The sequence below is a fragment of the Rattus norvegicus genome, chromosome 2, assembly GCF_021556685.1.
Source record: "Rattus norvegicus strain SHRSP/BbbUtx chromosome 2, alternate assembly SHRSP_T2T, whole genome shotgun sequence".
Lineage (NCBI taxonomy): Eukaryota > Metazoa > Chordata > Mammalia > Rodentia > Muridae > Rattus > Rattus norvegicus.
The window spans coordinates 237,306,985-237,321,012 of record NC_141535.1 but is presented as its reverse complement, the minus strand read 5'-3'; the positions used below and the strand labels follow the sequence as shown (position 1 = coordinate 237,321,012).

The following is a 14,028-nucleotide window of genomic DNA, read 5'->3' as shown; positions in this document are numbered from 1 at the left end:
CAGAGGATCAGTTCCCACTGGTTTCAACCAGTGAAATGAATGCTCTCCCAGGTGAAAGCAAATTCAAGGACTGCTCCCATCAGTAAAAAAGTTACATGCTTACACGTATGGCTGTATACCATATAAGTGTGCTTTCCGGCTCACTGGGTGACAGATACAGTCACGGCCAAGATCGGAAGCCTGAGAGGCTGTGAAAGGACTTCAGAGAGTAAATGGACCCTGAAATGATATGCAGATTTTTATGAGGATATGGTCATTCGTTTCCCTCTCTGGGGAGAAACAAAAAAACTTCCATATAATTATTAATCAATTAAATAGGTTTTCTACAGAAGCGGGAACCAGTTTGGATCTTGGTACTTCTATGACGTGAGTCGGCTCACTCAGCCTACACCAAGCCCCAGCCATGAAAAATGGTAATAATATATTTCTATCCTCATATGATTGTAGGAAACGTTAAATTAAGTGCAGATAAGGCTTTTATGTGGAATGTAGGCAGGCAGCCTCACCCTCTCTACCTTCATTAGCCACGCACGCTTTCCAATACCAGCTTATGTCGAGGGACAATGTGAGCCTCCACAACTGGGCTGTGCTACACTGGCGGGAGAGCAGGTTCTCAACTGCGGCCCAGTTCCTAAATGACCCATCCCTCTGTCTTCCTTATACTTACCAACACATTTTACCCTTTGGAGCACGTGTAGCTACTCTTTGGAATACCTCTCTGAAAGGGGGATACCACATAGTAGACTTTTTCAGACTGAGGAAGAAGTCTCTCCAGAGAGTGGGAATTATCCAGGACCTTCCCCTAGGCTAGCACTGACACTATGGAACCCATTCAAATATACTACCCCACACTCACCAAGACAACAGGGCCCTTCCACACAGAACAGAAGGCCCATCTGAGTTTAATGCTTTCATAAAGACTTACACTGAACAATGAAGAGAGGAAAATTAATCATATGACATCTGATAAATAATCGTATCTACAGCTTTCCAAGTCTAGAATCACACATTTGAGATAGATTACCACATTCTCAGTGCACCCAACATTCCTGAAATGTAGACCTGGGCTATAAAAACCAGCCATGGGGGACATTCTAAACTCCTGATTGATATAGAGATTAGTAAGACCACTGCTGAGTGAGGAAAATAATACAGAATAAATGTTACTATGTGACCAAGGCACTCCCCGAAGAAAGCCGTAATGGTGGACATTGACGTGTGGCTCTGTCGCAATACCACAGTGCGTCTCAAAGCATGGGTATATATAACGTCCTTAGGTAAAGGCATAAAGGAGAGGAAAAAGCCATTGATTCTTAGGGGAGATTGGTCAATGTCTTATCTTCTCCAAGAGTAGAACCTGAAGGGCTGAGTAGATGACTGAGGAACAGAGAGCTTGTCTCACATGAGCAAAGCTGTGGTCTCTGTCCCCAGCAAGGCAAAAACAAAAAAGGTGGGGTATTTTCGACAGCACTTGAGAAGACTATGTGTGAGACTGTGTGCTGATTGGTTTTTGTTGGTATGACACAAACTAGACGGATCTTGGAAGAGGAGATCTTAACTGAGAAAAGATCTTCATAAAGTTGACCTGTAGGCTAACTTCCAGGGCCTTTCTTTGATTAATATCAATGTGGCTGCAGGTGGTGGCACCATCCCTGGGTATAGGTGGTCTTCAGAAGTATAAAAAAGCAAGCTGAGGGGCTGGAGAGATGGCTCTGCAGTTAAGAGCACCGACTGCTCTTCCTGAGGTCCTGAGTTCAAATCCCAGCAACCACATGGTGGCTCACAACCATCTGAAGTGAGATCTGATGCCCTCTTCTGGTGTGTCTGAAGACATCGACAGTGTACTCACATATATAATAAATAAATCTTTAAAAAGAAAAGAAAAGAAAAGAAAAGAAAGCAAGCTGGGCAAGCCCTAAGGGGCAAGCCAGCAAGCATCCTTTCTCCGTGGCTTCTGCTTCAGTGCCTGGCTCGTCAGGTGCCTGTCCTGTGCCCCTGTCCTGACTTCCTAGTGAAGAGCTACGACTTGGGCATTACAAGTTGAAATAAACTTTCCTCCCCAGTCGCTTCTGGTCACAGTGTTTTATCACAGCAATAGAGATCCTAAGACTGACTTAAAGCAAGTTCTGTTGGTTGCTACATATGAATAATATTTAATTTGTTGGGAGTAAAGTGTGTTTGCGAACTACTGGTTTGAAATCCCACCAACCCCTTTTCCATTGTATTAGAGACAAAATTAAAGTTTAAGCACACCAGACATACACTATGTAACTGTAACTTAGAGGAACAAAGGGAAAATAGCCAACCACCATTAATTTATTCAAAACTCTGCTCAAGTTGTTCCTGAAGGCCAGCTCTCAGTCCCAGGCTGACTGGGAAATTTGCAAACTGCGGAGAGCCTCACTGGCTGACCAGGTATTGGCAGCTGCTCTTTGAAGTCAAGGCCCGAAGGGGTTCAGCAGAAGTCTACCTCAGGTGTCCTGGTGCCTGCCCTAGGCTGATACAGAGCCTTACTTACAGCAACCAGAAGCTAAATTGGGTTGGGCTGCAGAAAGGCATCGTTAGAGAGGGAATACATAATTGGAGAAAGCGCGGGCAACAAACTGCCACAGCTGGCCTCTTGAGCGTTGTCTCATCTCACCAGACAATACTTAAGCCCCTCCTCTCTCTCCTCCTCCCTAGTTCTACAATTTGATAAGTCTGACTTCAGGTAACCCTCTAGATCCACATGAAACCTCTGCCTTCGCTCCTGCAAAACTAGAACAGTGCTGTTCTTTCTGGTGCCTCCTTCCTCTTTCTTCTCCCATGCCATGGCACTACCTCTACAGCACTGGTTCTTAGCCACAAAGCAACGTCTGGCCTGCTGCTGGAGTCTGTGTGACATACGCAGAACCCGGGCTATTGCCCCCATTTCTACCCCTGGCCAAGGGCCTGTAACAAAGGTCGAGCCCAAGTTTAGGGCACACACAGAGCCGTTGCGGGTTATCTCTGAGACTTTAGTGGGAGGCAGTCCAGTTGGCCTCTGGGATCACAGGCTACCCAGAGAGAACGAACACTCTGGGCTGAAGGTGGCATCCGGCATTGGATTCTCACAGCCTGCTTCTTGGGAAGCAAAACTGGCATAGACAGGTAGGACTCTGCGGTCGCCTCCAAACCTTGCTGAGGTGACACAGAGTGTCCCCACCCCACCAGGCGCCTCACTGACCTGTGGTTCGTTGCCGGGTCCCGGTTGTGCCAAACCGGTGCATCTCACACTCTGCTCCCCCCTGTGTGCCCTCCATGACTCAGATGTCCTGGGCCCCTACCCTCCCTCTTTGTGCCACCCACGGCTGGAGACACAAGGCTCCCTCTCTGAGCGCAACAGGCAACGTTCCCAGGACACCTGATGCCCTGGGGCGGCGCCCGGCTAGGCTCACCTGAGGCCCAAGTCACACCGAGGGGGCACCGGCAGGAACAGCAGGGACCTGTGGGGAAGCTTCAGGTCCTGCTAGCCGCCGAGGGACAGGACACATCTGCGTAGGGTCACCCTCGGCTCTGAGCCCCACAGGCTCAGGCCATCCTCCTTCCTCTGGCCCCAGCCTTGTGACCCTCCTCCCCAGGGCTCGGGTTCCCTGCCACGCCCTTTGTGGGGCGGCCTTTCTCAGAGACAGGTGGGGAGGGGAGGCCGTCGGAGGAGTGCGGCTGTGGCACTGTCTTCTCTCCCCCACAGCCCCAGCATTTCGTCCCCTGCATTTCCACCAAACGTCCCCATTAACTTTCTCTGTGCGCTGGAAAACGTCGGGCAAAGTGGACCACTCAGGAACCATTCCAACAGATGGCTGTAAATGCGGTATCGGATACACACGGACGCTCACTCAGCAGCGTTTACTTCGCTCCCAGGCCTGCCGTGCTGACCTATGCAGACAAGGTGAACTCGGAAAACTGTAAGGCACCCATCCAGAGCCTTGGACCTTCAGTCAAAAGATAGGAAATAAATGCTGTTGACTCTCCCCGGGCTAGGGCACAGGCAGAGAAGGAGCCCTAGGGAGCCCTGAGATGCAGTGTAAATCTAAATATCTCAGGCAGGGCTACAAGGGTGCTTGTCAGAAAAGCACTTGCCTTGTACGCTTGAGGAACCGAGTCAATCCCCAAAATCCATGTGGCACCCACAATCTCAGTTCTGGGGGAGGTCGGAAACAGAGAGATCTCTGAGTCCATTGGCCAGCATTCCTAGTCTAATTGGTGGACTCTGGACCAATGAGAGACCCTGTCTCGATGGATTCTTGCAGATGGCACACCATAGGCAGGCCTCTGGCTCCCACAATCTGCAAGTGTACCGGCATGGCGGTACACATGTGCATCTCAGACACACTGGTACACACTAGCACATGCTATTTGTAAGTGCCTGGCTGGAGGAGTGGCTCAGCCATTAGGAGCACTTGCTGCCCTAGTAGAGGATCCAAGTTTGACTCCCAGAATCCGTTAGTAGCTTACAACGTCTGTAACTCCAGTTCCAGGGTACCAGGTGTACTATTCTAACCTCTGAGGAACACCAGGTAGACACTCAGGTGCACATCCACACACAAAGTCAACACACTTATACACGTAAAAATAATAGTAAATCCTTAGTGCAAATGCTTGGGAGCGGACTTTAGAAGAAGTCTTTTCTTCACGAATGCTTTTGAAACGTTTACTATTGGCTCTAGTACATATCACGGACAGCAAGAACTTTGGCTAGTTTTAGTTACAATCGCTTGAGATTTGTTTTAATCTATTATTTTATTTTTATTATCTTGGGGCATGAATACTTACCCAGGAGGGAAGATACCATAATCAAGAAGGTATTTTTTCCCAGGCTTATCCACTGCATTTCAGATGTTTTGGCCCTTGTGACTTCCCCCAAATGAGGGAAAATGCATAATTTGTGGTAGTGGGCAATCGTGTTCAAGCCTTCCCCTAAAACCATAGTTTTTTATTATAAAATAAGTATGATTTTCTAATGGAGTATTCTATAAACTATATCTGGAGCAGACAGACCATTTTGCCAAACTTTTTTTTCAACTCCTAGATCAGTTGACACAGGCCATTTATAAATGGAACTGCCGCCTCCTGTGCCTTTTTATGTGTGGAAGTGTTTTGTAGATTTGTCTTGCAGTGGAGTACGCCAAGCTTATTCGGTTCATTAACCTGAATCCCCAGCGTGCTGTACAGACAAGCTGGATACTCGGAGGATATAACTGGCACACTGTATTCTCAAGTGCAGTCTGGGAGAATAATCATCTCTAATGCCCCTGTGTCTCTGCACAGTTTAACACAGCCGTCTTACAACAGTAGCTGAAGTTACCATTGTAGCAAGTATTCAAAATGCACAATTGTTCAGAGACAATCTGAATTTTGGAGAGGTTTGCAGAAATACGCAATGGCTTTTCCTTGGCCCTACAGCCGCTGAGCTGTCTACTAGGGAGCAAAACACCAGGTTTTAGAGTCAGCTCAGGGAGGGTCCAAACTCTTCTGTCACTTCTTGACTTCTTTGTACTAAATCATTTACTCCCTCCCACTCTCCGCTTCCTTTCATGTCTAATCTGCCTAATGAATGGAACGGTGACCATCAATTAGTATGACACATGTAAAACATTCATATTTTATGTGCCTAGAGGTGTTCAGGCTTGGTTTTTAGACAATCAAAGTGAATGGGAAAATCAACCACGTTCATGAATTGTTAAGACTCAATATCGTTGAGATGTCAGTTTTTGCTCAAAGTAAATTCTTTTTTTTTGGAGCTGGGGACCAAACCCAGGGCCTTGCGCATGCTAGGCAAGTGCTCTACCACTGAGCCAAATCCCCAACCCCAAAGTAAATTCTTCTGTAAGTCTCTTGGTCATGGTGTTCTTATCGCAGCAACAGAACACCAACTAATACACCGTCCAAGAGTGACAAATGACACATTCTCGTCACTTCCTGTCTTTTCAAATGTATTATATTTTTGAAGAGAAGGTAACTGTAACACAGACTTAGGAGGACCCCTTTTGGAAGGCTTCACAAAGAGAATGTCAATATCAGAGGAGATGGCAGCTCCATGCAAGGGCGTCACCCTTGCAAACTCTCTAGTAGGATAAGGTTTTCAAGGAGAAGAAAATGACAATCTTGACTTTGTGTGGTCCTGGATTCATGTGTGGTTTTGTCTTCATTTTTATGAAAAAAAAATAAGCAAAGACAACAAACATAAAATATCTTTTGGAACAAGGATATAAAGAAAATATTTTCTATAATTACACAGTGTGCTGGTGTGTTTATTTTACTATTATCGAGAATTTATTTTCCATTGTTCCCTTCTTTTAATTATTATCATTACAAAATGGCTACAAGATAGTGATTACTATATATGATTGAAATAGTGTTTTGCATACTATTTTGATTTATTCTTTGAGACTATCATGCGTAGACAATATATTTACATCATATTCATCCCTCCTCTGCCTCCTTAGCACCCCAATATGTCCCCAGCAACTTCGTGTTCTCTTCTTCTTCATAACTCTCGGAGCCCAATTAGTGCTCTCTACAGTGTGTATAGGTGTGCGACCATGCACTGGAGCATAGACAGCCTACCCATGGAAATGCACACAAAGAAACATACTCTGCCTCCACGGCCATCAGGGGCCCAGAGCTCCCCAGCTGGGATGGGGCCTCCTGAGCTCCCCTCTCCATGGGGCCACACACCTGCAATCCTAAGAGATGGGAAGCTAAAAGATTTGGAGTTCGAGACCACTCTGGGATACATAGCAAGAAACTGTCTAGAAACAAAATCAATTGTGAGCAATAACTCTTAAGCCTACACTGAGTAATCAAGAAAATCATATCATGGGGCTGGAGAGATGGCTCAGCAGTTAAGAGCACTGACTGCTCTTCCAGAGGTACTGAGTTCAATTCCAGCAACCACATGGTGGCTCACAACCGTCTGTAATGGGATCCAATGTCCTCTTCTGGTGTGTCTGAAGACAGCCACATGCATAAAATAAATATATCTTAAAAAAAAAAGATCAAATCATTACCATGGGGATGAGAACCGCAGGAAAAGAAGCAGTCAGCAGACTCAGGAGGTCCAGTTTGAGTGGACGCTTGAGATGCTGTAGCGGGCTTCTCATGTTGTTTAAGGGCTTTTTTTCATTCCCATCACAAGTGAGTTATCTTATTATACAAACTGCTATCCATACAGTACAGACCGTTATAGGAGCAGACAGGGCATGAGTCATTCTGAGTCCTCACTGGGCTCAGTCACTCTGCAAAGGCAGTAAGACCGCCTCTCTGGGATAACAAGCCCCAACTCTGTCCAAATATAGTTACCCTCAAATTTCTATAAATTTATTTTTAACATTTATTTCAATACTTATTACATGGTATGACAGACTAGACACAAACACCCTTGGTTGGCACTGATCTACAGGACACATTTTGGATAAGTGTTTGTTATCTTGGAGAAATGCCTGGTAAAGGTGGGGTTTGATATTCAAGTTTTCATTTAATCATGACCAAAGAACTCACTTTGGACAGAATTTAAGATTCTGATTTAACAACAAATTCACTATGAAAAGCCACAGAGAGTTCTTGTGCTAAGTTTTCCACAGCAACGTCAAGAAAGAAGGGGCAGATTAAGGTCTACCAGAAGTCTAAAACAGCTAATGATTTGACATCTGATCTTACTGATATTATAAAAACACATTCACCACATATGTAACAGGAATAAGGAATGTGGTGGTCAATATTGTCAACTTGACAGGCCCAAGAATGGCTTAGGAAACCTAGAAGACACCTCTAGGCGTGCCTTGAGAGATGAGCTAGATTAGGTTAACTGAGATGGAAAGACCCACCCTAGTTGTAGGTGGTATCATTCTATGGACCTGGGTCCTGGGGAAGTGCGCTGAGTACCGGCATTCTCTCTGCTTCCTTCCTGACTAAGGGAGTAGCAGACCAGCTGAGTCTACCCCTTCCCGACCCTGATGTACTCTCCAACTAAGACCCAGATTATGACTACACTGAGTACTACTACTACTGGGAGTCTACATCTTCCCAGCCCTGATGTATTCTCCAACTATGACCCAGATTAAACACTTTCACTCTCAAACTGCTTTTGTAAGAGTTTGTTTTTGTTTTGTTTTGTTTTGTTTTTTAATCACCAAAACAAGAAAATCACCTGATTCAGGGAGGAATGGATTTCCCTTGCTAACATACATTCTCTTGATTACATTTCAAATAATGAAAAAGATAATTTTCAAAACTAGGAAACTTTGGGGACAGCTGCAACTGTTCAACAACATTGGCTAGCCTCGGGGAAGAGAAGCCATCTTTTGATTGAACCTTATGACTTGTTTCCTCACATGACAAAACTAGTCAACACAGATTTTATTTTAAATTGAAAGTTGTCTACTTGGCAGGGAGAAGAATCAGTTCATTCTCCCTTCGACTCCCTCGTCCACTTCTCCCCTTCCTTTCTTTAATAGAAAGTTCTTTGTGGGAACCAGGACTGGCTGAGGAGTTCTGATCTGCAAGAGGGGCTTGCCCCATCTTTTTCTGATTTCCTTTGAGGGAAGCCCCGTCACTCCTGCACTGAGATCTGGAAAGTTTAGCTTGTCAATGGTACTTGTTCAGGCAATAACAAATTTTGGCTTAAACATAATTTTCTTATTTTAAAGGCAGTATTGTTATTTTAAAAGCTTTCAAAAATGCCCTAAAAGTTAAAAATAATTAGACTTCTCTGGCGATGGTTCACCACTGCTCAATGCCTATAAACACCAAGGGTCGCTCCTTAGCACGCAGTGGCTCTCTTCCTCTCAGCTGTTTCTGAGAGTGTGAAGACTTACACAGCACAGTGTGCTCCATTTCCATATGAAGCTGTTTGCTCCCGAGCTCCCGCACTGGCCTCTCTGGAGACACCTGCTATCCATACAGTTCAGATCATACACAGGGGCAGACAAGGTGCTTACTGTGCAAATATGAGGGCCTGAAGTTGATCCCACCTAAAAAGGTCAGGCATGTGGTGTGCAAGTGTGTGTGGGGGGGGGGTGAAGGAGGAAGGGAAGAGGGAGAGGGAGAGAGAGATCCTAGTGTTGAGAAGGCAGAGATGAATGAATTTCTATTGTATTATGGTCAGCCAGTGTAGTCTATGATAAGCTGTCTCAAAATCCTCTATGGAGGGCTTGTGAGGAAAGAGATCCAAATCCAAGACCATCCTCTGACTCTATGCATACACACAGGCATGCACACATGTATGCATATGCATGTACACACACATGCACCTGCACACAAAGGGACTTGCACAGGTGGATGTTTACACACACACACACACACACACACACACACACACACACACTATATTTATATTAGAATTGGCTCTTTCCATCAGTAGCACAGCTCTGCCCCTGAATCAGGCCTCTCTGATTTTCTCATTTCTGAGAAGTGAGATTGAGATTCACCGTTCCTCTGTTCCCTCTGACACAGGCTAGTTTCCCAGAAACCTAGAAGCGATCTCAGAGCTCCAACAAGGCCCCTCCTTTCCTTCTCCCCTGCCCTCTCTCCCAAGCATACCTATGCAAACAATGATACAAAGACGTCCATTCACAGCCCTCCAGCCGAAATGCTTTAGTAAGCAAAATTAGTAAAAATCAATCTTATCTCTGACTTACCAGATTTTCTGCAGTAAACTCGATTTGAAATTTCTCTAGCCGTTATTTCCCACTGTCATTCTGTGACTCGCTGCCTCTTCCCTTAACTAACAAAACTAAAACTACTTTTTGAATATATTCAAGTTTGAGGCAAAGTTAATCCATGTCCTCTGAGAGTGCATAGGTGTTCACTAGTCGCCTTCACCCGGTCTGCTGGACACACCCACCAAAGAAGATGTCAATCATGAATCTGCAACGTGAAGAAATCACTCAACATTTCCTGTTCCTTTTTTTACTTTCTTGGTATTGTGACTTATGACTCATTCCTTGGGGCATGTCTAAAAGAAAGATGACAGCAAAACCCATGTCTCAGCCGAATCACAAGATTATGATCGTCCTCAAATCCACCAGGATTGTGGGGAATGGTTTTAAAGGAAAATATATCATGTGAGGAATACAAAAAAGCCTTTGTTATTTCTCCTGCATTTAACAGAATAAGCAATTAAGCATTATATATTTATATATAATTCATATAATATATACATTGTATATGTATATATTGTGTGTATGTATATATTACATATTTAACATGCATGTATTTATTATATTATATATGAATGTATCAATGTTGGGTGGGATCAATTTAAGCACATGAGCTATTACCCCAGCCTTAAGGTTAAGAGGGGAGATACCAAGTAATGTGGCCTCAGCTACACACCATGATAGTCAAACGGAAAAGCAAGAAGGACGAATGCCACCTGCTTACGTAGCTTTGCGGAGGAGACAGCATTTAAGCTGATCCCAGAAAGAGGAGCCCAGAAAGCCCTTATGGTACAGTGGAGGTGGAGAAGAATCCACAGCCTGGGGCAGGAGAAGAAGCAATACCTTGGTTTTAAGAGGAAGAGGCATCCTTGGGAGCCAGCAGGGGCCCCCGGGGACACACTGTCTCCTGAGTCAGAAGGTTAGGGCTGCAGAAAACCAACGGATGCATGTGTCATGGCTGCCTGTGTTTCGTTTTCATTCCATTTGATATCTATTTCAGTCAACAGAGACTTGACACATTTTAAAAATCGACATAAACATGAATATATATTGTGGAGCAGAATGTCAAATTCTCAAAAAAAAAAACAAAACAACAAAACAAAACAACCCTTTCCAAGAATGGATCATATACCAAATGCTCATGTGGGGACCAGAGAAGAACTTGGAGGGCTCTGTCCTTACCTCATCTCTCTGTATGAGCCTGGGGTTGCGAAAAGAACCTGGCACCTACCTACCAGATGTCTTTCAGGGTTTTGCACACATTTTTACACACAACCCTAACACGTGCAATAAAAGAGTGATCTCAGGCTTGAATCCCTGATTCAAAACACTCCACAGTAACTTAGAAAATGAATTAGGGGGAAGAAGGTGGTGAGTGTCCAAGCACTGTTGTTACTGGCTAGGACACAGATGAGGTCACCAGAAATAAGGAAAGGCAGCTATAGAGTCATTATCAGTGACATATTCAGGGAGGAAAACGGTAAAACTCAGTAATAGGTTGGCTCTGGGCAGGGCAACAGGAATCAGAGACGGCTCTCAGATTTCTAGTTTTGTCAATTGAGGAGAGGAACCTGATAGGGCTTCGAGATGCCTTAGAACCTAGCAAGTGTTAGGAACTCTGCTGGACTCCCCAGGAACCCTTGTAAAGCTGGGTGTGGTTGTGCACATCCGTAATCCCAGTGCTCCTACAATAAAAACAACGACCAGTGTAAGGCAAACTCCAATGCCTGAGATTTTCTTCTGACCTCCACATATGCATGGTGACACTTGCCTACACAACACATACAGAGAGGAAGAGAGAGAGGGAGGGAGGAAGGGGAGGGGGAGGGGGGAGAAAGAGAAAGAGAGGAGAGAAGAGAGAGGAGAGAGGAGAGAGGGGAGAGGGGAGAGGGGAGAGGGGAGAGAGGAGAGAGGAGAGAGGAGAGAGGAGAGAGAGAGAGAGAGAGAGAGAGAGAGAGAGAGAGAATTTAAAAGATATCTAAAGACAGTAAGTTAATCTTGGCTCTGTTAAACTGTGGCAGCATCTATCCATTCATCCATCCATCCACCCATCCACCCATACATCCTACATAGGGAGTTCTTAGAGCAGTAAGATCCTCTCTTAAACAAAACTCTTTAAATCAATTGTTGTGGTCAACTGCACTGCTTTACTAAATTTTGCCAGATCACACATTAGCAGTTTTAATTTGTACTTTTAAAGAAAAGAAGGAAAACTGGCGAGGTGAGCTTCGCTCTAAATATCCTGGAGGGGCCATAGTCAGATGAAACGATTCTTCAGTCAACAGAAACCCACCAAGCAGCTTTCTCTCTGAGACTTGTAGTTCCGGCTTGAGTCAAACTCTATACAAATTTCTTTGACCAGAAAAAGAAAAAAAAAAATGTACCGCAGTAGTCAAGGACGTCCAGGACAACCAGAATGCAACTTCCACAAGATACTCCATTTTTACACCAGTCCTTAGGTGCAGCCTGCTCCCCTCAACACCGAGGTCACTCAGGTGGCTGACCTAGGAGCTGCCCAACCGCACCCCACAAGAACTTCCCTTTGAGTAGCACTGCAGTGGATGCAAGGCAAGGCACGGACCTGGGTCAAGAGGGGTCACTGAGACCTAAATTGGGTGATGTCACAACATAGCAACCAATCACTAGCCGTCTATGAGAGGAAACTGTTGGGGAGAGGACACGGTATTGGTGAAGAGGTTCTGTCAATCTCAACAGAAGAGACTTTTTTTAATCTTAGCAACGGACGCGTCCTAGCAACAACTGCCAGCCACCTGTGGTTGGAAATTGGAGATTTATTTTTCTGGGCGAGAAGAGTCAGGCTCCCATCTCCTACTCTCGAAGGAGCGTTTCTCTGGGGAACTGCCAGGAGGCTGCTTTCTTTTCCCTTTAGTGATTCCAGGTAAGGGCGGTTCAGACCGGGAAAGGAGGCGGTAGGGGGGGAGGGAGGGGAGAGACTAAATATCTCATTACCATATCAAGGGCGTTCGGAAACATCCTTGACAGTGCTAGTGGAGGTGGACTCTACTAAATAGATATTTTTTCACTACTTTCGACAAGTTCGCTGCCAGAGCCAGTGAGACAAAAACAGCTAAGAGAGAGCAGTTAACGGCATCTAAGAATATCCGGAACCCGTGCCGCCTTGTTCTAGCTCTCGCATTGCTTGGCACGCAGCGGGAGCTCAATAAATTATGCATAAGTGAATATGAGAATGACGTGCTCCTGGTTACTCATCAACACAGTAGAGGATTACTGTGGACTGAAGCGGATCACTGGGGGATGGGGGAGGGCTAACCAAAAAGAGGAACCGAGAACATAAACTCTTGACGGAGGGCTCTGATCTTATTCCCCTAGTGATTAGCATATCTGGGACTTAATTGCTGCTCAGAGCGACTTCTCTTCCCCTGGAGGAACTGTAATGCTGAACGCTGAGTGAATCCACAGCAGCCCTTCAGGCAGCCTTGTGTTTGAGACCGGTCCTGTGTCAGCTCCTCACAGCACCACTGGAATATATCAGAACGAGACTGATTGAGGCAGAGAGAGAAGGCAGACCGCCAGAGCAGCATTAGCTTCTGACAAATGCTTCTAAGATTGCAAAATCCACTCCTGGGAAGTAAAGGGGTCTTAGGGAATCTGCATTTGAGTGACGTCGCTCTTACACTGGAGGAGAATGTCTTTGTATAAAAGAAGAAATTTGATCATTTTATGCATATAAGAATAACAGTATTCGTTGTATAAAATATGCAATGAACAGTAATGGTGGTAGCTGTAGTGTGTGTGTGTGTGTGTGTGTGTGTGTGTGTGTGTGTGTGCACAGATTGCACAGGAGCACGAACCTCTGTAACTGGGTTGCAGCTGTGTGAAGCCAGGCGATGTTTAAAGTGTTGTTGAGTATGTTTGGGCCAAATGAAACTGGCATAGAAAATGGAGAGGAATAAAGTGACGAGAAATCTTTCAAAAGAAAATGAGGCCCACGTCCTGAATCTATGAACGAGATGAAGAATACTCCATCTGAAAAACCGAGAGAGCCATTTATTGCAGAATACTTAAAAAGGTAGAAACTTGAACAAACGAGGTGGCTCAAGTTAAAACATTGTGCACACAGGGTAGCGGCGGGGGTGGGGGAAAGAAAGGGAGAAACTGAATAGACATTTCCAGAAACGTTAGACTTATAAAACATTGATCAAAGCATAAATTGTACCTCTGTCGACCAAGAGCATTGTTTTAAGTGGTCCTATTGGCGTGCTGGGTAGTTTCAAGTCAACTGGACACAAGCTAGAGTCATCTGAGAGGAGGAAGCCTCCGTCTAGAGAATTCCTCAGTGAGATCCTGCTGTAGGGCATTTTCCTAATTA

At 45.1% G+C, this 14,028-nt stretch overlaps 2 protein-coding genes across 6 annotated transcripts in view; one reads left to right on the top strand and one right to left on the bottom strand.

The window, feature by feature from the left end:
• Mcoln3 (mucolipin TRP cation channel 3) overlaps positions 1 to 14,028 on the bottom strand; it is a 107,620-nt gene that overhangs the window by 25,477 nt on the left and 68,115 nt on the right. Inside the window, exon 1 of one of the 5 annotated variants that reach the window (NM_001012059.2) lies at positions 9,657 to 9,926. The exons of 3 other annotated variants lie outside the window; for them this stretch is intronic. The gene's annotated coding sequence lies outside the window, so the exon portion shown is untranslated. Of the gene's footprint in view, positions 1 to 3,416; positions 3,623 to 9,656; positions 9,927 to 14,028 lie in introns of those variants that run through there. One more of the 5 variants, XM_087621360.1, reaches the window with a different exon arrangement.
• Dnai3 (dynein axonemal intermediate chain 3) overlaps positions 12,472 to 14,028 on the top strand; it is a 58,046-nt gene continuing 56,489 nt past the window's right edge. The window contains 1 exon segment of the mRNA NM_001134736.1: positions 12,472 to 12,576. The gene's annotated coding sequence lies outside the window, so the exon portion shown is untranslated.